Source organism: Chinchilla lanigera, unplaced genomic scaffold (genome assembly GCF_000276665.1).
Source record: "Chinchilla lanigera isolate Chin_1 unplaced genomic scaffold, ChiLan1.0 scaffold00048, whole genome shotgun sequence".
NCBI lineage: Eukaryota > Metazoa > Chordata > Mammalia > Rodentia > Chinchillidae > Chinchilla > Chinchilla lanigera.
The window spans coordinates 13370595-13394075 of record NW_004955449.1 but is presented as its reverse complement, the minus strand read 5'-3'; the positions used below and the strand labels follow the sequence as shown (position 1 = coordinate 13394075).

The 23481-nt window shown below is 43.1% G+C and overlaps 1 protein-coding gene across 2 annotated transcripts in view; it reads right to left on the bottom strand.

Moving 5' to 3' along the window:
* Itgb6 (integrin, beta 6) overlaps positions 1-7063 on the bottom strand; it is a 133867-nt gene extending 126804 nt beyond the window's left edge. For both annotated transcript variants that reach the window (XM_005393349.2, XM_005393354.2), the window contains exon 1: positions 6826-7063. The gene's annotated coding sequence lies outside the window, so the exon portion shown is untranslated. The remainder of the gene's footprint in view (positions 1-6825) is intronic.
* Between the last annotated feature and the right edge of the window lie 16418 nt (positions 7064-23481).

Sequence of the window (23481 nt, the reverse complement as noted above, 5' to 3'; positions counted from 1 at the left end):
ATTCCCAATGGCTCTCCTGACCCCAGTCAACTAGACCTCTGAGTCCTCGGGCATAGCCCCTATTCTCATGTTCTCTGAGTCCTTGTTCAGCAGCTGCTCCTCCTCTGACTCTGGACCTTTCTGGTTCTCAGGTGGCAGGGGCAAGAGCGACCCATTTTGTGGCATGTATTCCCAAGGGTTTCTCCATGTCGGGATGACTCACGCACGTCCATGGGCATGCCTCCGCAGCCAGCGCTTGAAGGGCCAATTGTGTCATTGCTTCTCTGTGCCATGATAGTTCTTGACCGTGCGGTGGCGGCTGGCCCAAGGGCCGGCACACACCAGCGTGTCCCGCACGGCTTCCCAAGCACCAGGGGCCCGCCTCCCAGGTGCCTAGCGGCAGGCCCAAAGGCTGGTGCTCCCTGCCACACGGCTTCCTGGGTGCCAGGGCCCCGCCTCCCAGGCGCCTGTGCAGCTAGGGGCTTGGCCCCGCCCTTATATTTCTTTAGGCTTTTCTTGTCCTTCCATTTCCCACAAGTGGATGGGAGGTCCCTCAGAGAAGGCGGATATTTTTCCCTGTTTGTTGGCCCTCGAGCTAGTCCAAGCCTTTACATGAGGCTGCTGGGAAGTACTCACTTTATGTCATCTTCAGGACAGAGCAGACATCCTCCTTCTGGTCTGGTCAAACTTATGCAGTGTAAGGCTCCAAGGCGTGAGTGCTGATTATAAAGGAAAGCAGACGGATCCTCCGAAGTGCCCTGCAGGCTTCATGCAGATAACCTCGAAGAGGTAACTGCAGTAAAATGGCACGGATTACCTGCCTTCCTGGTATTCTGGCTTTTGCCACTTTTCCCATCAAGAAGCCTGTTCTCCTTTCCTTGATTCTGGGTTGACCGACTGAATATTTTTTCCAATTTCTAATACTTTATTTTATTCTATTTTTTGTTTCTGACTTTTTAAGTAGTACATGCTAGTACATTTAGTAGTACATGTTTTGTTTCTGACATGTTTGTAGTACATAATGATCACATTCATCATGGGGAATCTGTACATGTATATAGCACATCTTAATTTGACCATAGAGATACTAGCAAACATGTATAAGTAGAGACTTGAAAAACACTTGCAAACTAAGGTTTGCCAACTCCTGCTGTACCAGATCCATGGGACCACCATGAAAACAAACTCAAATGAATCCATTAGAAAGGGCACATAGCAGATAATTCACTCCAGGAGCCAGCCTGCTAACCACCAAAAGCCTGTGAATGAGGCTCAGCCTAGACCCCTGATGGCGAAATTTTTAGAACTTTCAGCAGTACAAACCTGAACCCTAACCCTAGCTCCTCACCTTAACCCATAACCATAACCCTAACCCTAACCTACTGTAGCATGCACGCCATAGGTTTGCCACCACTGGCCTAGATCAACCACCTAGCCCAAAAAGACCTACAGAAAAACCACTCAGTTGATCCCAGTTCAAATCATCAACATACAAAATTGTGAACTAATAAATTATCATTGTTAAAAGAAAGAAATACAACACTCTACACTGGAAATCTAGTGGAAGGCCAGATTCTACCCACGGCTGTAAATGTGATACGTGCTGAGATGATGGTTACGCAGGTGATACCATCCCAGTCTCTCCTCCTGCGTGTCCAGGCCAACCCTTCGCCTGTTGAACACCTCTGATAAAAAGGGCTGGGAATGATTTACCAGGGAAGGGAAGGTAGAAACTGTGCCACTATTAATCTCAGTTATATCTTCCAGATTAAGCCTATGTTCCAGTGGGAATTTGGAGCCAGGTGGAGAGAGCACAGGTAGTAAATGAGAAAGATGGCCTGGAGCCACAGCATGTGCCTCAGCTACTTTCTCACCACTGCAACACAGTACCTGACACCCACGACTCTGAGGAGGAAAGGTTTATTTTGTCTCACAGTTTGTAAAGGTTTCAGTCCACCACTGGCTGGTTCAAGGCAGGGTAACATGGCAGAGGGGCCTGGCAGTGGAGAAACAGCCGGTGGCATGGTAGTCAGGAAGCAGAGGGAGGGATGAAGGGGAGGAGACAGACCCTTCCAGGCCATGCCCCCACTGATGTCCTTTCTTCAGCCGGGCTAAATCACATTTAGCTGCAAACTCACCCAGGGATTAGCTCCGTGATTTAGTCACTTCTCAGAAGCCCCACCTAAAAGTGTGTGTAGATTTGGGGGGACATCTAGACATAAACATTCCACGGGTGGCATTTGTCTGAATTTCAGTAGCCTCTTTGTCTTCTAAATCTTCCAGAGTCAGACAATTTGCATAGTGCAGCAAGCCCATCATGTCTTTGCTTCTACTTCTTTTTTTAAAAGCAGTTATTTTTTATAGCTGAACTTAGTCTGTTGTTATACCCAAGCTCAAGCCAATTGAAATCTTTGATTATCTGTTTTCACCACAGTGAATAAATTCAGTGTTGGTTCTCAGAATCTCTCAGGGCAGTCTTTTTTTTTTTTTGCATTCAAGTTTCCATTTATTTAATTTAAACAGTTTATAAATTGAAGCAGACTCCTTAAAATGCCGCAAACTAAAAGACAAAAAAAATAAACAAGCTTTCCCTATTGTAAATTTTTTTTCTTTCTCCCTTCTTTTCTTTCTGGATTCCTCTTTTTTCTCATTTCCATTCCTTCCCTTCAAGTGCCCTTTCCTTCCCCATTCACGAAGCTCTGTTTCCATTTTATACTTCTTTTCTCATTTTTTTTCCCTTCCTTTCCCCCTCCACCTCCTTAGTTCCTACCTCTTTTCATCTGATTTAATTCTCTGATACTTAAGACTTATCTTAAGATCATCATTTGGCAGATATATTAATTTTCCTAAAAGGCAGATATGTGGCCTCAGACTACAACCTAGCTTGAAACCTGGTCAATCATTTTGTTTAGGTATAAGTCAAAACAGGAACTGAATTTAAATGTTTTCTTGCATGTTACTGGCTGATTTGTTCATGAGATTTATATTTTTAGTAACAACAAAATTTATTTACTGCTTTAATTTAGGTATAGTTCTTGATGTTGTGAAAACAAAAACCAAGATTAAGAGTCTCACAGCCCATTGGGAGGGTCCAAAGTGTGTGTGTGTGTGTGTGTGTGTGTGTGTGTGTGTGTGTGCATGTGTGTGGGTAGTAATATAAAGCTAAGACTCAGGAAGGGAATATAGACCAGTGGCACAGCACCTGCCTGGCAGGCACCAGATCCTGAGTTCAATTACCAGTATCAAAAAAATAGAAAAAGAAGAAAGAAAGAAAAACTAAGAGTGCACAGTGGTGTACAGAATATTGTAAATGGAGGGACTATGTATATTTGTAAAAGATATGTGGGGAATCCAGGAAAGATCCACAAAAACATGATGATCAGCTGGGCATGGTGGTGCACACTTGACTCCAGCATGCTGGGATGCTGAGGCAGGAGGATCCTAAGATCAAGGCCAGCCTGGGCAGTTCAGTGAGCCCCTGCCTCGAAAGAAAGAAAGAAAGAAGAAAGAAAGAAAGAAAGAAAGAAAGAAAGAAAGAAAGAAAGAAAGAAAGAAAGAAAGAAAGAAAGAAAGAAAGAAAGAAAAAGAAAGAAAGAAAAAGAAAGAGAAAGAAAAGAAAGAGAGAAAGAAAGAGAAAAAGAAAGAAAGAGAGAAGGAAAGAGGCAGGCACATAGGTATGGGAATTTGGTTTAGTACAAAAGTCCTGTTCAATCTCCATTGCTCCCCCCTAAACAGTGATGCTCAAAATGCTGTTTGAAAAAACATAGAGCATCATGAGGCAAATTTAGACACATGAAAAGCACAATGGGCTTAGGGACAGTAAATACTTAGCTGGGTCAAAGCGTAGGGTATTTTTACCTGATGAGGAAAGGGCGGAACAGGGTGTGGTGGGAATGGATGGTAAGATATGGGGCTGAGGGAGCGGAGTCCCCAGCCCTCAGGTAATGTTGAGAATGTGCGCTGTGACTTGGGCTTGGTCTCCAAAATTCGCGTGTTTAACAGCCCTGTAGCACTGTAGCAGCACTAGGCGGAGGGCCGTGAAGAAGCGATTCCACTGCAAGGGCTCTGCCCTCTAAAGGGTTATGCCATTATTGTGGGGCAGGTTCTTTATAGCAGGAGCTCATTACTTACAAAAGGACAAGTCTGGCTCCCTTTCGCCTCTCTCTCGGCCCCTCTCGCTCTTCGATCATGGGATGACACAGCAAGGAGGCTCTCACTGGATTCCGGCCCTTGACCACGGATTTCCAGTCTGTGGCCTTCTGTCATAGCAGTATCAAATAGACTAAGAAATTAGAGAATTTCAAATTTGAAAGTTGTGTAGGTGATGGGAACCATTGAAATATTTTATTTTATTTTACTTGGTACCAGGAATAGAACTTGACCTTGCACTTGCCAGGCAGGAGCTGTGCCACTGATCTATATCCCCAGCTTTATTTTGGTCTTTTGAGATGGGGTCTTGCTGTGCCTCCCAGGCTAACCTTGAACTCACAGTGATCCTCCTGCCTAAGCCTCCCAGTGCTGGGGTTACAGGCACGTGTCACTATGCCCAGTTATAGCATTTAGAGAGAAACACTCTGATTTGTAATTCTGTGTGAAAACTCCTATTTGAATGTCCTTGAATTGGAGGCAGAGAGGTCAGCTGAGAAGTTACTGCAGCAGTCTGGGCAGCGTGGATGGACAGCAGTGACAGTGGGCATGGAAGAGAAGAGAACAAGAGCTCTGCGCCCATCTGAGTGACCAGGTCTGGCAATGGTGAGAGTGGAGGGTAGATGAAAAGAAGAGGGAGGCTACACAAGCCTGAGCCTTCCTGCTCACGCATTGGGATTTGATGGAACAGAGCTGAACAAGTGGGTGAGCTTTATGCTATCCAACCAAAGCTTCATTGTAATATTATAGTTTGACAAATCTGTGAACTTGCAGTGGGGGTCTCCAGAGAGGCTGGCTACCAGGCACCAGTCACTGGTGCATAAAGCGAATAATGCTTCAGAATGGTTTAAGTATAAACCTGAATGCCAGCAGCATGAAGAACGGTCAAGGGCCTTGTTTCAGGATCGCTACCCAAAAATAGCAATCTGGGCTAGGCCAGCTGGATCTGCAGACCTACACACGGTGGCTAGGTGGGTGCCACCCCACTGAGCAGGCTGGGCGGATCCCCAGACGACCGTGGCTATAGTTAGCTCTCACAATCTGCCCTGGCTGATTTTCAAAGGAAAAGTAATAGCAGCTGACCGTGTTGCAAGCTTTGCTTTCTCTGTAAAGAAAAGTGCTCACAAGCAATACATTTCCCAAGTGGCCGTTTCTCCTGGTTTGACTAACGGCATTTATGACTGCAAATACGCCTCTGGTTTCCATAAGGCCAGTAAAAATTTAATCACTTTTTTCTTGAGTCAAAATACCTTGAACCTCTTGGGTAACTTAGAAGAATCAAAATGTAAGTTCCAGCCCTGGGAAATATATCAAAGAAATGCCTGCTTTAGTTTATTAGAGTATCTTTCCCCCTTCTGTATATCACAATAATAGTAAATTAGAATACAAGGATTAAAAGGCAGACGAGGAAACTAATCAGATTAGAAGTAAATTCTCCCTTTGGGGATCTAAAATTAGAATACAAGATTTAACTAAGGTTGAGACTGCCAAATATAAAATCCTCACTACCACCTAGAGCTCAGATCAAACCACCTGGTGGTAAGTTTGTTTTAGTGCATGGTACCTGGGGAAAATATTGCAAAATTATTTTGCTTGTAAATTGAACTTTAGACACTGTACTTCATTGCAGTAACACTAGAGGGCGTAAGTCAGGTAGTAGGAAAAGGCCGCAAGGGGACCAAGGGGAGAGAACTGCGAGGAAGGTGCCTAAGGCTCCAAATTGTACTTAGGTAGACACTAATATTTATACCATGACCAAGTAAGTTTATGGTTGAAATTCAGTATTAAAAAACTTTATGATCTGCTGGACATGTTCAGAATCCAATAAAGGGAAACTATTCCTCTCTGACTAGAATCTATATTCCATCCATTTGTATTCATTTTGAGAGCCAGTGTGGTATGGCTCTAACTGTGAGTCTTTAATTTTAGAGAATACATGATTTGGATGAAGAACCTTTCACAGATGTTGGATTTTTTAACACAGCTCTGTGGTCAGACTTACAGTTCTCACAGGGAATAGGAATACCAGGCATTCCAGATACTTGTAGGAATGAAATGTGCCTTTGTAGATAACCTGAATCAGAAGTCTTTCCCTTTCCATTTTTTCCATGATTCTCATGTGTTGTCTCTACATTAAAACACCACCATGCAATCCAGAAACACTGACGTTAACTGGCCTGATGTTATGCACATGTCAATGAGAACTGATATTTATTTTTCTTGTTTCAGTTCTCAGTTCCTTAATCCCTTTGTGCCTCTTGAAAATGCCAAAAGAATTAATGAAGGCTGAAGTCTTATCACAGATTTTTTAAAAAGCATTAACAATTACTACAATCAGAAACAAAGATTTTAACAAGAGACTGTTCAAGTGGTTATTTAAACATTTTACCGAGTAACAAACTAGTATATCTACGAAATATTGTCCTTAAACCATAGCAGATTTTTGAAATACAGCTGATAAAATAATGTGTGAATCCAAATGTAGGAAAATCACAATAAAGCATGCTTAGTTAATAAAGATCTGCCCTTTTACAAACCTTGGGGTCAGACTCACCTGGATGTTAAATGCCAAGAGAGAAGAAATAACATTAATGAGCTCCCCAAGACAGAGTCTGTTGGAAAGGATCAATGACCCTGACCAGAAATACTCAGGTCCAAAATTTGGGTTTGCGTTTGTTAACCATGCACAATTTTACTTACCTCTCAGGGAAGAACCTCTAATTTCAGAAAGTGCTGACATGTATTACTGCACCCGTTAGCAAAAGTCTTTGGCAGAAACGCCATTTATCCATGTTGTGGTAATGAACATATTTAAAACATTCTGGTGTCACCATTCCTGAAAAAGCACATTCACTTGAATATTTCTTCCACAGGCAAAAGGAAATATTTTCTGCAGGCCTATGGGTGTGGAACACTATGGAGATATTGCTGGTGAGTGACAGAACGTCTGGTTGATTTACATGAAACCCCATGTGCTCGTATGAGAATAGGTTAGGTTTAGATTGACGAGCAAATGTGTAGCCAGACTTCTGGCTGACAAATGGCAGAACTATGCCAGCGTATTCGCTTCTCTGGAGAGAGACCAAAAGTGAAACAGGAGGATCAAGTTCACTCTTAAAGGACATTCAAACCTAATGGATGGCAGGGTGGCTAGGGTAGTAAACATGTAGAGATATTCATCCTCCAAAATAGCATTAGGTGGGCTTACAGTTGCGCTGGTATCCAGGCCAGTGGCCACACCCTTATGAAGCATTGCCGTGTGCCGTGTATTTTTGTATTGACATTCCTTCAGAAGAATCTGGGTGTTTTCAGTGGTAATTCCATTTCATTGGCAGCTTAGGTTTAAAGTCACTAATGTCTAAAAATGGCTTGTTTGGGTAAACTGGAAACTGAAAATAACAACTGATGAGATTAGTATTAAAAATGAGGCCAAGCATTGAATGGTCCAGATTGAATTAAATTTATTCTGCTGGGCACAGCTGAGAACAGAAATACCCATACGGCATTTGTCAAGAAAAGGAATTGCTTGAGCCATACTCTTCTCTCCAGGCTAAAATTCAAAGCTCAGAGCTTTCGGTTTGCTTCTAAGAAAGTGCGCTAGTAATAATGATAGACTGTTCATTGACTTTGTGTGGTGTGCCAGGATCCCTGCCCTGCACTTTACATGCAGTATCTCATTTAATTCTCACCAGCACACCCCGGGGCAGGTTGACAACCTTTGCTTTATAGATGAACCTGAGCGCTTTGTGTTGTGCTATCCTAATTCTTGAGTATTTGATACATGGCATTGGTCAGGGTTTAGCAGCTTATAACCCCTGTAATGTTTTAGGAATATTAAAAAATCTGGACTCTGTTGGTGTGTGATCTTGAAAAAATTCTACCCTTTATGCTCTTTTCATCTATAAAGTATGTGTGTGTGTGTGTGTGTGTGTGTGTATGTATGTATTAGAAGATTTAAAAATTGCCTTTAATTTCTTACCTTTGATGGTTTCATGGGCCTTCCAGGGGCTTTTAATTTCCTGTAATTGAGGTACCTGTTTGGTCTTTTGGTCTTCAAGTGAACTCAGATGTGAAGAAACACTTCCACTTGAAATTCAAGAACTGATTTAATTTCTGCCATAGAGATTATTTCTCCTTCCATAAAATTAGTTTTCTGTGTGGGCTGCCCCAGCATGGATTATCTACCCTTTCCTGGGCGGACAATCCCACTGTGAGTAGGGTTCCCTGGTCATAATCGACCCAGGGAGATGTGCAGGACATGCTAGAAATATAAGAGCATTGTGTAATGTTATCATAAAAGAAAACTGCCCTAGTTATCCCTCATCAGGAGGCAACAAATAACTGCATACTGTGGCACACGCCTGTAATCCCTGCACTCTGAGAGGCTCAGGAGGAGTGCATGTTCGAGCCCAGCCTCTGCAATTTAAGGACTTAGTCAGATCTTGTCTTGAAAAAAATAAAATAAAAAAGGGGTGGGGATGTAGCTCCATGTAATGACCCTGAATTCAATCCTCAGTAGTGCACGTGCACGCTTGCGCGTGTGCGCGCACACACACACACACACACACACACACACACACGGAAAAAGGCAAATATTCCTTCCAGTGAGTTAGAAAGCTAAATATGCATGTGGTTTCTTATTTTGCATGCTTCATTCTATCTTTGTGAATTATCAGGGCTATCTTTATTGCATTCCCCTTCTTATAATTCACTACTCTGTGCTGATGAGCTTTCTCTGAAAATGCCATCCGCTCTTAGAACACACTGTCTCCATGCCTGGCTTGCCTGGTTCACCCGCTCTTCTATTGAGGAGACATATACATTGGCTGTCCTGCTGCGGACATTCATCACCTGCGGCTCGGCATTCTTGAGGATCAAATATCATCAGCTATGCTGTATGTAGGGATCAACATTTGAACATTCCTTTGATGTTGAGTCTCATGACACTCAATGGCTAAATCCAAGCTTTTGCTATTTGACCGGGTGCCAAATGTGCCGGCCTGAATATCTATCATCTCACAGATAGCTGGATTTAAAAAAAGAGGGTAAAACAACTGGAAAAAATATTTCAAAACTTTTTTGCAGAGCTAATTAAGGTAAAGTTTTGATTCATTGGAAAGGTAGTTGAACAGCATTTTCCAGCTGATTATGAGCTAAGGTATGATATTTTATGATATTTTTGAAAAACCCATTTACTATATACTCTGTGCCACTATATGTGTATATTAAGCATCCAAAGAGGAACAGAATTTCTTATAATACTTACTACTTAAAGCATCTTCTGGTTCCACTGACTATCGTACAAAAACGTATTGTCTTTCCTTGCAAGCCTTTTTAACATTTGTCTTTGGTTGCTTTCCAAAGGGTTTGTATCATTTTTATATGTTCATTACCACTGTTGAAAGTTTCTCCTTACTATCACCATCATTACTGGGCACTTAAAAATTTTTTTCTGCTTACAAAACAAAGTACTTTGGAGAAAAAAACCCTCAGTTTAACACTCATTATCTATTAAATTCACGCACTAACTTTGCAAAGTCAGCAGTTCACACATGAATAGATACTGGTAAAGACTAAGTGACTTGCCCAGGTCCACCAACTGTTATCAGAGCTGGAATCTGAACTTGCTTTTTCCAAGTTCAGGCCTGTTGTGTTCTACTGCATCACAGCAGCCGCTAACAGGATGGGGCTGCGCTAATGAGCCCTTCAAGATAAGCTTGAGGAGGCTCGGTGGTTAGTCTGCATACACACGGAATAGATGGGTAGGACTAGGGATTAAAATGTCCAAATGGCTCTGTTTCCTTGAAAACCAAACATTTCCTAAAAAGGAATGAATGAATTTTGATGCACTCACTTTTGCTGTCTTACCCTCCTGGATGCACATTAAAAAGATTTAAAAAGAAAAAAACAACATTCAATAGTGCCCAAGAGCTGGAATATTTTAACTAAACACAGATACCCATGAGTAACTCCAGTTGGAAGTTGTTCATGTGTATCTCAAGGCAGAATGTGGCCTTTTGACTTAAGCCTATTAAACACAAGGAAATTCATAGTTAAAATTCCACTCTCAGCTCCCCAGCCAAGATGGGAATGGCCATAGCCATAAAACATGATGGACAAGGCTACCACAAAGCCCAATAATCTGTTGACATGGTAGAGTAGGGTGGTTGAGCCACAGTAAATCAAGGCCTTACATTCATTTTTCAGAAAGGGCAAATAGAGTAACAGTGTGTGCGTCATTCTTCACAGTGAGAAGTGCGTAGGTTTGCAGCAAACTAGAGCAGGGCGTGTGGAGTGAAGCACAGCTGCCTCCCAGGTGGAGGGTGTTTGGATGCGGCAAGTACCACTTGGAAAGTTGTCCTGGGAGAAAGATTTGGGACCATGAGCTGCTGCCTTATTTGCAGGGATGAAAAAGAGAACGTCCCTGCTTGGAGGCCACGGTCATGTAAAACAGTAGGGTCTGTCAGCACTGGCTCCACTGTGTGTGGCTTTCAGACAGCAGTTTGTGCTGTACTCCTCCAGGGGGTCTCTTGGGGGGTTAGAAGGCTCTCTGTGAGCACAGCAGCAAGCTAAATGACGGGCACTGGCAAAACTCAGAGATGGGCTCATCTCCCTAGCTGAAAAAATGCCATTATTGCCCGGCATGCTGGGGCACGCCTGTAATCCCAGCACTCCCCGGAGGCGGAGGTAGGAGGATCACTGTGAGTTGGAGGCCTGCCTGAACTACATAGTAAGTTCAAGGCCAGCCTAAACTGCAGTGAGACCCTGTCTCAAAAAACAATACCATTATCTAATGAGACCACTACTTAATGGACATTGAAAACAAAACAGAGCCTCAACATATCACCCACGTATTTGTTTTTCAAAGATACGATTCTGAATGTGGAGAGTAGGAAGAACGTCCTGTTATGAGGAACCACCCAGTTCCTTCTGGCTAATTGCAAAGAGAGCTGGTTTCTTCAAGTGTTCCAGGACATTCTCTGGAGGCTTTTACAGGGATGAGAAACTGCTTTGGTGTGTCCTGAAGCTGATGACTTGGATTCTGAGCTGATAACTTGGATTCATCCTTCCTTTAAGAAGAAAAGCTGGGGGCAGCAGGATGTATCTGCGGAGAAACGAACATCTCATGTCCCTTGCTTTATAACCAGATTTTAATTTTAAACAGTGAGGAATCCTGGGAAAACAAACAAAGCAGCTTAGAAGCAGCCTTGATTTGAAAACCATAGAAAGATGTCTCCAATCCGCCACTGTATTTTCACAGCCTTTTGCCTGAAAGGCCAGGCAGTAAAAATGTGGATTGTGGAGAACTCTGCCTGGGGCTGAACTCTTGGTTTGCTAGCAGCATTAGAGAGAAGGCCTGCTGGGCTGAGCCCTGGGGGTGTTTCCTCCAGCCTAGGCCACGTGGCTGCTCTCTCTGTCATGACCAAGTGTTTTCTGTCACCTCCAAACATCGCACACTGTGCTAACATTTATTTCTAAGGCTCGGGCCCAATGTGATACTCAGGAATTCATGTAAGATCAAGCAGAGTTGGCCAAGGTGAGTGTTCTGCCCAGCTCAGTGGAGATAGGGAGGAGCTGACCCTCATTTTGACCCCTGTTGTGTTGGGAAGGCTTGCCTCTGGGCTTTCACTAGTGGGTGGTCCCTTAGGTCTCCTGCTACATTCTAGATATTTCCAAAACCTCTGAGGGGTAGAGGTTTGACCAGACGAGCACACCGTCCTGACTGATGGGGGAGCAGCACCGCCGACGGGGTAGGCCGCGTGACGCTGCCTCCTCCTCCCTCGCATCCCTTCATTTTCTTTGAAGTCAGTTTGAACAAGGCAGAATCTGTGAATCTGAAGACCTAAGATTTCAGTGTACAGTTTTTTTTAGCAGCCCCTAGATTTAAGGGTTCCCAAGCTTCTTACAGAGTTCATCGGAATTAGTAAAAAATTGTAAGCAGACCTCCCAACACTCATCATTTATGTATTCGTAAGTTATATACTTGAACCACTGAAGTAATGTTCATGATTACAGAAAAGAGAACATTTTAATAAACAAAACAGAGATGAAATAATATTGTTTGTTTTGTTTTATGGTACAAAAACTACTTTTGCTTTTACAATCCTATTGAGGCAGCATACTCATTTTATGTTCCTATGGGACTGAACTGAATATGCACAATTTGAAAAGCTTGGATTAACACTCTGTGACATGATTCAGAAGTCTGTTACTAAGCTCAGTATTTCTATTCCTAGTTTTAGTGACCAGCTAAAAATAATGTTACGGAAAGACAATGCTAAGGGAAGTGTTAGCTATATTTACTAAGGTCGTGGCTCCTTTTTCCAACCTCATTTACCAGATATTCAAAGATTCTGTTGGAAGTTTTCTAACAAATTTCTATCTGCTTAGTGTCAAGAGCTTTCATGATCTAATCAAAAGGTACTTCTTGTTGACAAAAAGTCAGAAGGCAATCTAGTTGATGCACTATTTTTACATGAACAGATATAGAGATTACTACAGGTATAGGTAAATATAGATATAGAAGTGGATATAGATGCAGGCAAAGCTCTCATATTATACATTTGTAATATTTTTTAAAAATTTAGAAAAATTCTATTTCCCAGTTTTTTTTTTACTAGAATTTCTAATACAGATAATAATATTTTCAGACAAATTTATAAAATGGGGAAACATCTCTAAATATCCCCCTTCAAAGTATTCTTCCCATAGCACACATTTCATTTTTCAAAGCGGGCAATTCTGCACTAGTACAGTATCATTGTTACCTTGGCTGCACAGGCTCAGTGTCTTTATTTTTGCAAAGCTAACTGCTAGCTTCTTTCCACCATAAAATTTCAGAAAATGCTTTCTACATAGTAACCTGGCAGAGCAGGGTGCTTACCTGATGAGCTGTCTGGTTTGTTGCTGCCAGGTAAGACTGTGTTTTAGGAAAAGCTTGGGCACGTTGTGATAGAAACAAATGAACCCATCTAAGTTCCTACAAGTAACACCTGATGCCCTGGAACAGGGAACGAAGGATTTAATTCAGGCAACTACCAAAGCATGGGCACAGTTTGGGGAAGCCAACTGTGACAGGGAAGCGAGAACAGGGAGCCCTACTTCCTTTCCCCTAAGCTTGAAGTGGCAAGGGGCAACTCCTGACCCTGGCTCAGGGTGAGAACTGTTGCTGGATGAGAGGAGTGTGACTCGGCTGCCATAACAGAGTGCTGCAGATTGGTGGCCTAAATGACACAAATCTATTTTCTCATAGTTCTGAAGGCTGGAAGTCCAAAATTAAGGTGCTGGCAAGGTTGAGGTCTTCTGAGGCCTTCCCTTATCGTCTTCTCTGTGTCTTCATGGAATCTTCTTCTGCCTTTGTCTCTTATATCCAAATTTGCTCTTAAAAGGCCACTAGTCATATTAGATGAGGGCCCCACTTAATAATCTCATTTTAACTTAATTAATTCCTTAAAGGGCCCATTTCCAGATACAGACACATTCTGAAGTACTACAGGGTATAATTTAGCCCATGACAGGGGCACTGCCAGCTTGTGGCCCAGAGAGAGAAGCCTGGGCAATCAGACCTTAATTGATCCTTCTCCCAGCCCACCTTACAGTACCCCTCACCAGCTACACCCAAGTGGAAGTCAGAGGTAAGAAAGCCTGTATGAGGCCACCCCTAAAGGTCAGCCTGCTAGAAAAATGAGAGTAATCTGCAAGAGTAAACAGAGGATCCCACTTACAAACCGCTGTGCTGAACTGAGAAACAGATTTCTAAGGGTAATGAATCATTTAACACAGAAAGAAGGAAATAGAAGCGATGGTCAGAACGAGCTGCCACGGTTGTTTCTGTGGATTTCACAAAGGATGTTAGTTTCAGGGAACTGCCCTTACTAGCTTTAGCTTTGTGTGTTATCACAATGTGAATATTGTGCACAGCCCTGGTCCTTGTAAGAAGTAGAAAAAAAGGGCATTCCCTTGGGCAAACAAATGAAAAATGTGCCCTCTGCTGGGTGGAGCCAGCTTTTCGCGTATAGCTTTTGGTGAGCTCCTCCTATGCCCTCCTCAGCCAAACACGCCCTGCATGGCTGTGTGCAGCTCTTTAGGAACTCCAAGTCCTCACGTGGACTCAGGCTGCAGCCTGCACCTTGGCAGTTCCCTTCCCAACATCCCATCATAAACAACTTGAAGGACCGTGTTGGATGCTGTTATCTGCAAACTGTCACCTTTCCAGTTATACATGGGGAAAAAAATCAAATTTATCCATGGAAAAATTCAAATTTATCACTGGTTGTTCTTTAAAGTCATTCAAACTTCTTTGGCTAGGAAGTTTTCAATGACCTGAACTTAAATGTGAATTTGGTATCTTTCTACCTCAAGAGAGTAATTAGTGTTAATTTAGGCCATTGCTCCTTGTGATTGCTTCTGATAGCCCCATTTTAGGAGTTTAGAATTCTAGGCAAACATGAGAATAAGCACTGGGTTATCTTTACCCATCAAATAGCCTGCAGCTTATGATGAGAAGGCTGCACGCAACCCCTCCCCCTGGGATGCCACATGGTCACTGCAAATTTGCATGGTCTAGTTATTTTCTGACAGGTGACAGTGAAGACTTCTAAGAACAGGTGCCTCCTTCATCCCCAGTGGACATAGAACTGTAGCTTGGGTAAGGGGCAGGTAGGTACCCATGTGTGCGAGGCCCTGGAGCGGGAGCAGGGGGTGAGAAGGACCCAGTGAAGCCGCGCACATGGCCTCGACTTCCCCATACTGGAAAGAAGGGGGACATTCGGGTACCCCTCAGTCTCAGCCTTGAGGTAATGCCTGGGCGCACATCCTCACCTCCGCCCACCCTCTGCCTGGCTCTGCTGGGAAAGGAAGGATGAGTCAATGGTCAGCAAATGGAACATTCCAGCACCCCCCCCCCATTCAGGCAGGGGCAATATTAGAATATGAAGGCTCCCCTCTGGATGTGGAAGCATGAGATTGTGAGACCCATGACAACCAGTGCCAGGCCAGGGGAGGGAGAAGAATTGTTGATGCCAAGGGGACAAAGTGGATGGTGAGCAAGGAGAGGCGCAGCAGCAGCCTGGCTGGTTCCACAGCTGCTGTGGCTTCTGTGGAGGCCACTACAACAGTACAGACACCAGGGCCCCAACCATGCGCTGCATCCTTGCTTAGCTGGGTCAGGCCCCCTTCTCTTCAGAAGGGAACAAATACAACGTGACATGGTGAGCCACTAATGCTAGTTATGCTCCAGGCCCAGCCTATCCCTTTCCTGCCCCTGAGGGGTAGCCCCTCGCAGCTGGACTTCATATTCACTGCGCATCTTTGCCAGTATTCACCCTCTACCCCCTGTACCCACTAGGTTCCAACTACTGTCCTTGGCATGCCAGGTAGAGGTAGTCTTTGTGGGAAACAAAATTACTTCATTGAGCCTGAGGGTGCCTATCACTTTGCAAACATCTTGGCATTATCTCGTAAAACTGAAACTAAGTATGAAGCATGATCCAGCATTGCCCTCCTGGGCATGTTCTGAGCATGTTTATCAGAACCTGTTTGTAATAGCCCCACACTGAAAAGACTCACATGTCTTTCAACCAGAAAGTAGCAGTGGAATATTATACAACCAAAAAGAAGTTACAGAAATGCAAAAATGCATGATTAAATTTTAAAAGATAATATTGAACAAAAGAATCCCAGCACAACAAAATATTTAAGTTATGATTTCATCTATATACAATTCAAATAGACAAAACTAAACTTTGCTTTAAGGATTCATGTCAAGGTGGTAAAATCATAAAGGCAAGGAAGTGAAAACTAAGAAGTTTACGTGCACCTGTATGAGTGTGAGAGGCACCATGGGGAGCATCTATAGAGGTGGCCTGTTTATTTCTTGTTTTGGGTGGGAGTCAGAGGGTGTTCACTAATTCTTTGAGCTGTGCATCGATGTTATATGCACTTTTCTAAGTTTATATTTCATTAAGCTAGAAACAGTTACAGTACTTATTGCCTGTTCTCAGGAAGATTAGGTAGTGAGATGAAACTTAAAGGATAAGTAGTTTTCCAGGTGAAAGAGAACATGCTAGAAGAGAGACGAGAGTTGCGAAGGACATGAGGAGAGAATTCTTCAGGATTCAAGGTGGGACGTGACCAGAGGAGAGGCCTCCAAAGCAATGGGAATGAATCACAGGGAGGACCGGACAGTGACTCGCAAGGGCTGTGGGAGGATTGGAAGCAAGGGATGAAGCTGCATGAAGCGGAGTAGAAGCTGCCAAAAGTGACAAAGGCAAGAGGTCACTGAGATATGGATTCCACAGGGTTCTTTGTCCCTGTCCCTCCACAATGTGGGGGGCAGTGGTGCCAGAGTGCAGTAGGAAGCGCAGTGGGGGGATGAGGGGTGCAGACGAAGTTTGCAGCGCTGGCCAGTGCTGTAGAGAGGGCCATGTAGAACACAGAATAGGTAAGATGTATTAGGCTGAGGAATTCGCTATTTCTCTGTGAAGATAGGAGGTGGTAGTTTTTTTCATTCTCAAACCCTGAGTGGTGTTTAGAGAGCTAAGATTTAACTTGGTTCTAAAGATTGGTTTTCTTTTTACCCTTCCTCTCATCCATCTAATTTAATGCGGTACAGCTGACAAATAAAAGTTGTGTTCAAAAAGAATTAACTTATGGTTAATAAGATGGGTCACCTGATGAAGAAGTATCCCCGTGTGCTGTGAGGTTGGACTGGCTTCTCTTGGGAAACATTTGAAAAATAGGAGAATCAGGTAGTTCTGCAGGATCAGAGTTCCTACAGGATGTCGGATTTATGGTCTCCAGAATGACAACTTACTGTTGACACCTTAGAAACACTACCATTTCCTTTATTTAATACAAACCAAAGTTGGTGGCTGCGAGCTTATTTACCAGGTCTTTAGGGAACAGTTTTGGGAGATGGTATCAATCAACAGTTCTTTTATCATCTTTTTCTCCTACACTTTTTCTTATATTAATTTCCCTATCTTCCTTTCTGTGCCTTTCTATGTTATTTCTCTTTCTTCTTTATGTCATCTTCTCATTTCTTTGTTATTTCCTGTCTGGATTTTCCACCTCCATACTATTCCTGCATTTAACTGTTTCAAACCTTTACTATGAGCCATAGGACAGTGAGAAGTAAGCTGAATCCATGGGACAAGCTTGTAAGACCCTGTCTTTTGGAAGCACTTACCGTCTTGTGGTGAAATGACTCCTGCTACTTGATACCATCCCGTATGAGGAGGAGAACAGCTTCCTCACCACTCTACCTACTTACCACGCAGAGGCAGGTAGCAGAGCAGAGCAGAGCAGGGGGAGCCAGGCTGAGGCATCTGCATGGTACCACAGGTGGTAGCAGAGATGGGAGGTGGGTCACATAGGTGGTTAATCAAATAAATAAGTATATGAGGGATAATGGGAGCCAGGCTTCTTACTGATGGAAAAGAGAATTACAAAGATGGAAAGGGAAAAGGAAATCTATGGCGTTGGAACTGGAAGAATGGATGTGAAAATGCGTGTTTCCAATATTAATACAGATAAGTCAGTTGTAAATATTTGTACACACACACACACACACACACACACTCCCCAGATGCTGTCTACTGTCAGGGCTTGGGAACAGGGACATGTCAGTAGCAATGCACAAATTCAGATCTCAGTTTCTAAATGATACTCTCCATGGAAAGGGCTCTTTGATGAAAGGGATGACTATAGCTCTGGGGCAAGGAAAGTACAAAGTGAGTCTGAGACATATGAGGTACCAGAAGTCAAGGCAAGGCAATGCTTAAAGAATGATGATGGCATGTGTAAAATCACACTCACCTGCAGGATGCCCATTGGTCAAACTAACGATACATGTGACCATCAAAACAAATACCAGCTGAAACCAATTAGAACGCAATGACTAGGAAACCCTAAACCCATACTCATATAGATAACTAAATGAATAGAAGTTTGAGAGTATTTCTATGGTTTCAGAGTACCTGCCCACAAAATACTTAACTGGGGAGGAGCAAAGAGTAACTTGCTAGTAGAGACACCTTGCTTATCTTCAGTAATATGACAAACTGAAATCATATTCTCTTGATGGTATGTACTGAGGATATCTCTTCACATAGGTGATAATCTTGCTGACTGCAGATAATGCAGGTGCTTCCATCCAAGCAATCCCAGGACACTGCAAAATAACTGGTCTGTAATCTTCAGTTGTGTCAAAATTATGAAAGCAAAGGGAGACAGATGAGATATTTCAGACTGAGAGAAACCAAAGAGAAATAACAACTGCAAAGTAGGATTTTGAACTGGATCTTTTTGCTATTACCGGAAGAAGTGGTGAAACTGGAATAGTGGGACTCTGAAGGTTGTTGGTAGTGATGAACTCATGTGACTTTCCTTATTTCGATAGTTATATTATGGTCATGTATGAGAATGCATTTGTTTGTAAGAAGTAATGGAATCATGGGTCCCTAATTTGCTCTCAAATAAATTTGTGTGAGTTCTTTGTACTGTTTTTACAACTTCTGTGTTTCAAAAATTTAAAAATATTTAATCAATCAAACGGCATGAACATTTTGGGGCAAAAGATGCATTATGAGGTAAACACAAAATTCCCTTCACTTTAGGAGAGAGCACAAGGATTTATAGAAATTTAGTATTTATGGTAATCCACACAGGGCTCCCTATTTTCTCTCCTCAGCTCTCAAGAGTCCTTTGATGGTAAAACAGAGATGTACTATTACTTGAGGTCGCTTGGGAAGCTGCAAAGTTAGATAATATAAACTGTCATCTACCTACTTCCCAACTCACTGGCTAGAGGAGCACCTGTCCAAATCAGCCAGCCCAGGAACTCAACCTTGACCTGCTACTGCATAGCAAGGGTGAAACTGAATGGTGTCTTCCGTGTAATTTGAAGTGCTCAGTAAATACCCAGAGGACTTGTGACCTGCATCTCTTTTTCCATTTGAAGCTCTGGATATTCAAGGACAGGGGTCCCTTGGTTCATGAATGTGTTTGTTTGCGAACAGTTTGGTTTGCAAATAGAAGCATTTGGGAACAGTTTGTTTCTGTTTGCAAACTCTGCATCGGATGACAAACACAACCATGGCCATCTTACCCACAAACACAAATGTGGCCATCTTTTCCAAAAATCATAGAACAAATTAAGCTTGTGAACTGCGGTTCTACTGTAAAAGGATCTAGGACATTTGTGCTGTTGGAAAACAGATTTTGTCCTTCCAAGTCAGAGCAATGTACTCTGTGAGAGTGACAAGGTAAATCCCCTAAGATCATCTGACAAGAAACTTAGAATCAGAGCAGCCATTACAAGTCTCTGGCCTTCCACTTTGGGAGAGGTGCTCTGCTGCGTTGTGCTGCCTTTGACTTTCATGGGATGCAGGGATCCACCTGAAACAGTCTGGGGAAACAGTCATAGAGTTAGAGGAGAAACGTGGTAGGTGTCATACAACTGTACAGCTACTTGCAAAGCCACAATCTGGCATATGGGGAATGATGTTATGTGACAAGCACCCCACACTCTGCTTGATTAAAACCAAAATCCAAAACCAAACAAAACCTAAGATGATCCTTGTTTTCTTGTTATGCATCCTACATTTTCAGAGCAGGACTAACAAAGGAATTATCAACTCTTTGGACATCTGCTCCATGGCTCATTCTGGCAAGAGCAGAGCTATGAAAGCCCAGAAGATAATTCTGACCAGTAAAAAAGGAACCAGTTGGTAATGTGGAAATGAAGACAAGCTTGAGAGAGACGCTTTTGTTATCACAGTCCCCTCACAGAACTACCAAAGTTCGTTTTTTGATCTTACTCTCATTATTTCCCCTTGCAGCATTGTCATGTATATACAACATGCTTTTGTCTCTGCGTAAGATTGTCCTTTGAGGACTAGGATCATATCTTGTTATTGTTGTGTATTCCAATGTCTGGTGCAGTATCTTTCAAATGCAAAAAATCAAAAGTATGCTGACTTGGACTATCAGGAGCATAAGGAACTTGCATGATTTCAGCATGTGACAATATTCAAGAAATTTTTCCAATTATAAAATATTTTCATGTTACTGAACTGGGAAAATTCAGAAAAGAAAAAAAATCCCAAACTTTCCCTGATATTCTTCCCACCGGTAAGCATTTTGAAGTACTTTCCCTTTGTGTTTTATTTCATAATTATAAAACTGTCTAGTTCTGTACCTAACATTTTCCATCTTATACCTTAAGCATTTTTCAAGGCATTTATAATTTCATAAAATTTCCTTATGTCTTTATCGTAATTATTCATTATGACTTAAAAGATAAAACAACATAGGGATTTTTTATTGGTTTCAAGTTTTAACAATCTTGGTATGTCCGAGAAGTCAGAACGGAAACTGTTTCACCTGTAACAGAGGATCAGGTAGTGCAGGGAATAAGGTGAACTCTCAGGTTGTTCCTTGGGCTCTATTATCCTAAATCACCTGTGGTACATCTGGAAGGTGAGCTGACAACGTGGAACGTGGAGCCAGGTCTGAGGAGGAAGTTAAAGCTAAGGGGAATGCCTAACCCAAGAAGAGCAGAGCCCTGGACTCACATTTCCACATTTTAAGAATGACTGGCTTATTCCATGACATCTCATTTGGCAGGCCCAAAGCTGGCACTGCAGAAGTTACAGTGACACACTGTGGACTTGTAAACAAGTTCGAGTGCTATTCCACAAAGATGATGCTCTGTGAGGTATGGTGTCACCGCAGGTTCGAGGGCAGGTGTTCTTAGGGATATCAAGACAGTAGGAAATACCTACAGTCTCCTTGATAGTTGGTGACTTGTCTGAGCAATGGAGTGATCTAAATAAAAGCTAAGCCTCTGAGAGTCACAATTTTTAGATAAATGAATAGCATTAGCATTTGCATTTAATTCAGTTGTTTTCAATTCTGAGCAGCCTGGAGACCTGCCAGGGCTTTCTTGCTCTCTATAGTCACGTGGCTGGCAAGAATCGTCGCTTCCTCCCTGCCTTCAGCTTCCTTGAACCTTCATACTCACTTCTGTCTGAGCAACAGTGCTCATGAGGGTGCCTGCCAGTGCTGGCAGGCATGATGGTATGTGCTTCGATGCTTACAGATGCAGGCTGGGGAGTAAAATCCTCCCTCTAGTGGCTCAAGCTCATATGTTCTCTTGCCCCACAGAGATCCACATGTATGCAGGAGACACTCTGGAGCCATTTCGCAGGACTGAAATTCCACCGTGCACGCAGCTGATCCTACAGGAAGGCCATGCACACAGGGTGCCTCTAGCTGTGCCAGTGTACGTGACTGCCATCGTAAGGCCTGGTCTGTTCCCAGCCCTAGCTCTGTGTGCTTATCTCATCATGTTGCTATCGGAGGGGAAGGAACTGCCCAGCTTTCCTTAAAAACTACAGCTCCGCATTCTCCTCCTTCCCTGGCCTACTTGATGCCTTGTCAGGCTTTTTCTGGAAAAAGATGACGGGTTTGTGACAGGCTGATGACCTCTGTCACTAGATCTCTTCCTTTTTGGCTTTCCCAGCGGAGTGAGGCTATTATCAGACTTTAACATTTTCACAGCTAAAATGGAAGGTGGGGTATCACCACCTTTCTCCTAGTGAATTTGTCAGTGTTGGTGGCGTTCATGAGGTGGAATTCAGGGTGTAGTGTATACACCTGGTGCCACTGCCCATGGACACCACAGACACCAGCATGGCAAGGTGGCTCCCCAGCATCCTTCCCTATCACCCCAGCCACTGGAGAGGGAGAAATCTCACACTGGTGAGCAACTGCCAGAGACCCACCTTCCCACTTCCCCCACCCAAGGGAATCTTGGTGCCCGGTGACCCATCACAGGAGACATACCCTCATAGCAAGGTGTGGCTTCTCCACGAACGTGTCACCTCTTCTCTTTGTATATATGAACTATCACTTTCTTTGAACATCACTCTGGCTTGATCTTCTCTTTTACACAGAAGAGGTACTCCTGACTGTTTTATCAATTTGTGTGTACAACTGGTAATCTGTGTTCTGCATCAGTAGACTGAACCAATCTCTGATGGAAAATATTTGGGAAAAAAAGCATTTGTACTGAACACACAGGCTCCTTGTCATTATTTCCCAAGGAACAGGTAAGTAACCTAGAGATGATTCACAGCAAACAGGAGGGTGTAAGCAGGTTACACATACACACGATGCTATTTTATATATGGAGCTTGAGCACAGGTAGATTCTGCTATGTGCAGGGAGTCTTAGAACCAGTCCTGTCCTTATCAGATACTTAAAGATACTAGAACAAAAATAAAGTTAACAAAACCCTAGGTGCCCCGCAGTCTAAATAGCATTTCTCCCTTCCCACCTGTGGTAGTAGTCACACAAAAGAGCACTTACATGTGTAGCACGCAAAATGAGGCCACAGCTTACACTCCTAGGAGCTTTGTCTGTCTCAAAATGACCCATTTCTTGTGCCCGAACATCTTTTCCCGGAAGCACTGGCTAATATCAGGGGTACGTGCTTCCCCTTTGCAAAGAGCCTTCAAGTACCTGGGCTTTCTTGCCTCCAGCAAGTGAAATCCTCTAACCCTTGTCTAAGTCTCATTACCTAAGTCACACTGTTTAAGTCACGCCACCACACTGCTGGGAGGCACACAGACATGGAGGGGAACGGCTCTTTTAGTTAATCCTTTTACCACCATGACAGAGCCCCTGGATAGCACTAAACAAATGCTGTACAACTATATTAACACATTTAATCTACTTTGGGTAGGAGTCAAATTTCCTGTAATAAGTGGCTCCCATAAAGCATGAGAGCTGGAGAGAGAAGAGCTTTCTCCTCTGCACAAATCCTGCATGGGAGTGGGGGGCCTCCACAAACAGCTAAACGAGGAAGTCACTTTAAAAAGGGCCTTGATCACTAAGGCTCTTACAAGATCATTCTGATGCCCTTACTCCCTTGCTTACTTAGTGCAGGTGGAAGACGCTTGTATTCCAGCCTCCAAAGCAATGAAACACTCAAAAGGATAGCAGCAAGCGAAGAGGGAAAGGGGTCTGATTCTTTGGTCTTTAAGAACGAAACAATAGGGCTAGGAGTATCGCTCAGTGGTTCAGCACCTGCCTAGCATGCAAGAAGCCCTGAGTTTGATCCCTAGCACCATGAAAATAAAACCAAAATTAAAAAGTTGGGTATTCTGGGATGGACTTTTGCCAAGATGAGATGTGGTGTGTTGAAGATGTCTCTGGCCACTATACAGACTTAAATAACTATCAAGAAGAGTGTGGAAAGGTTTTTCCAGTTCTTTTCGAGAAAATGTATTTCAAGAACCCACTGTATTTCATATAATTTTTGACCCACTTCCAAACCTAGGCTGGAAC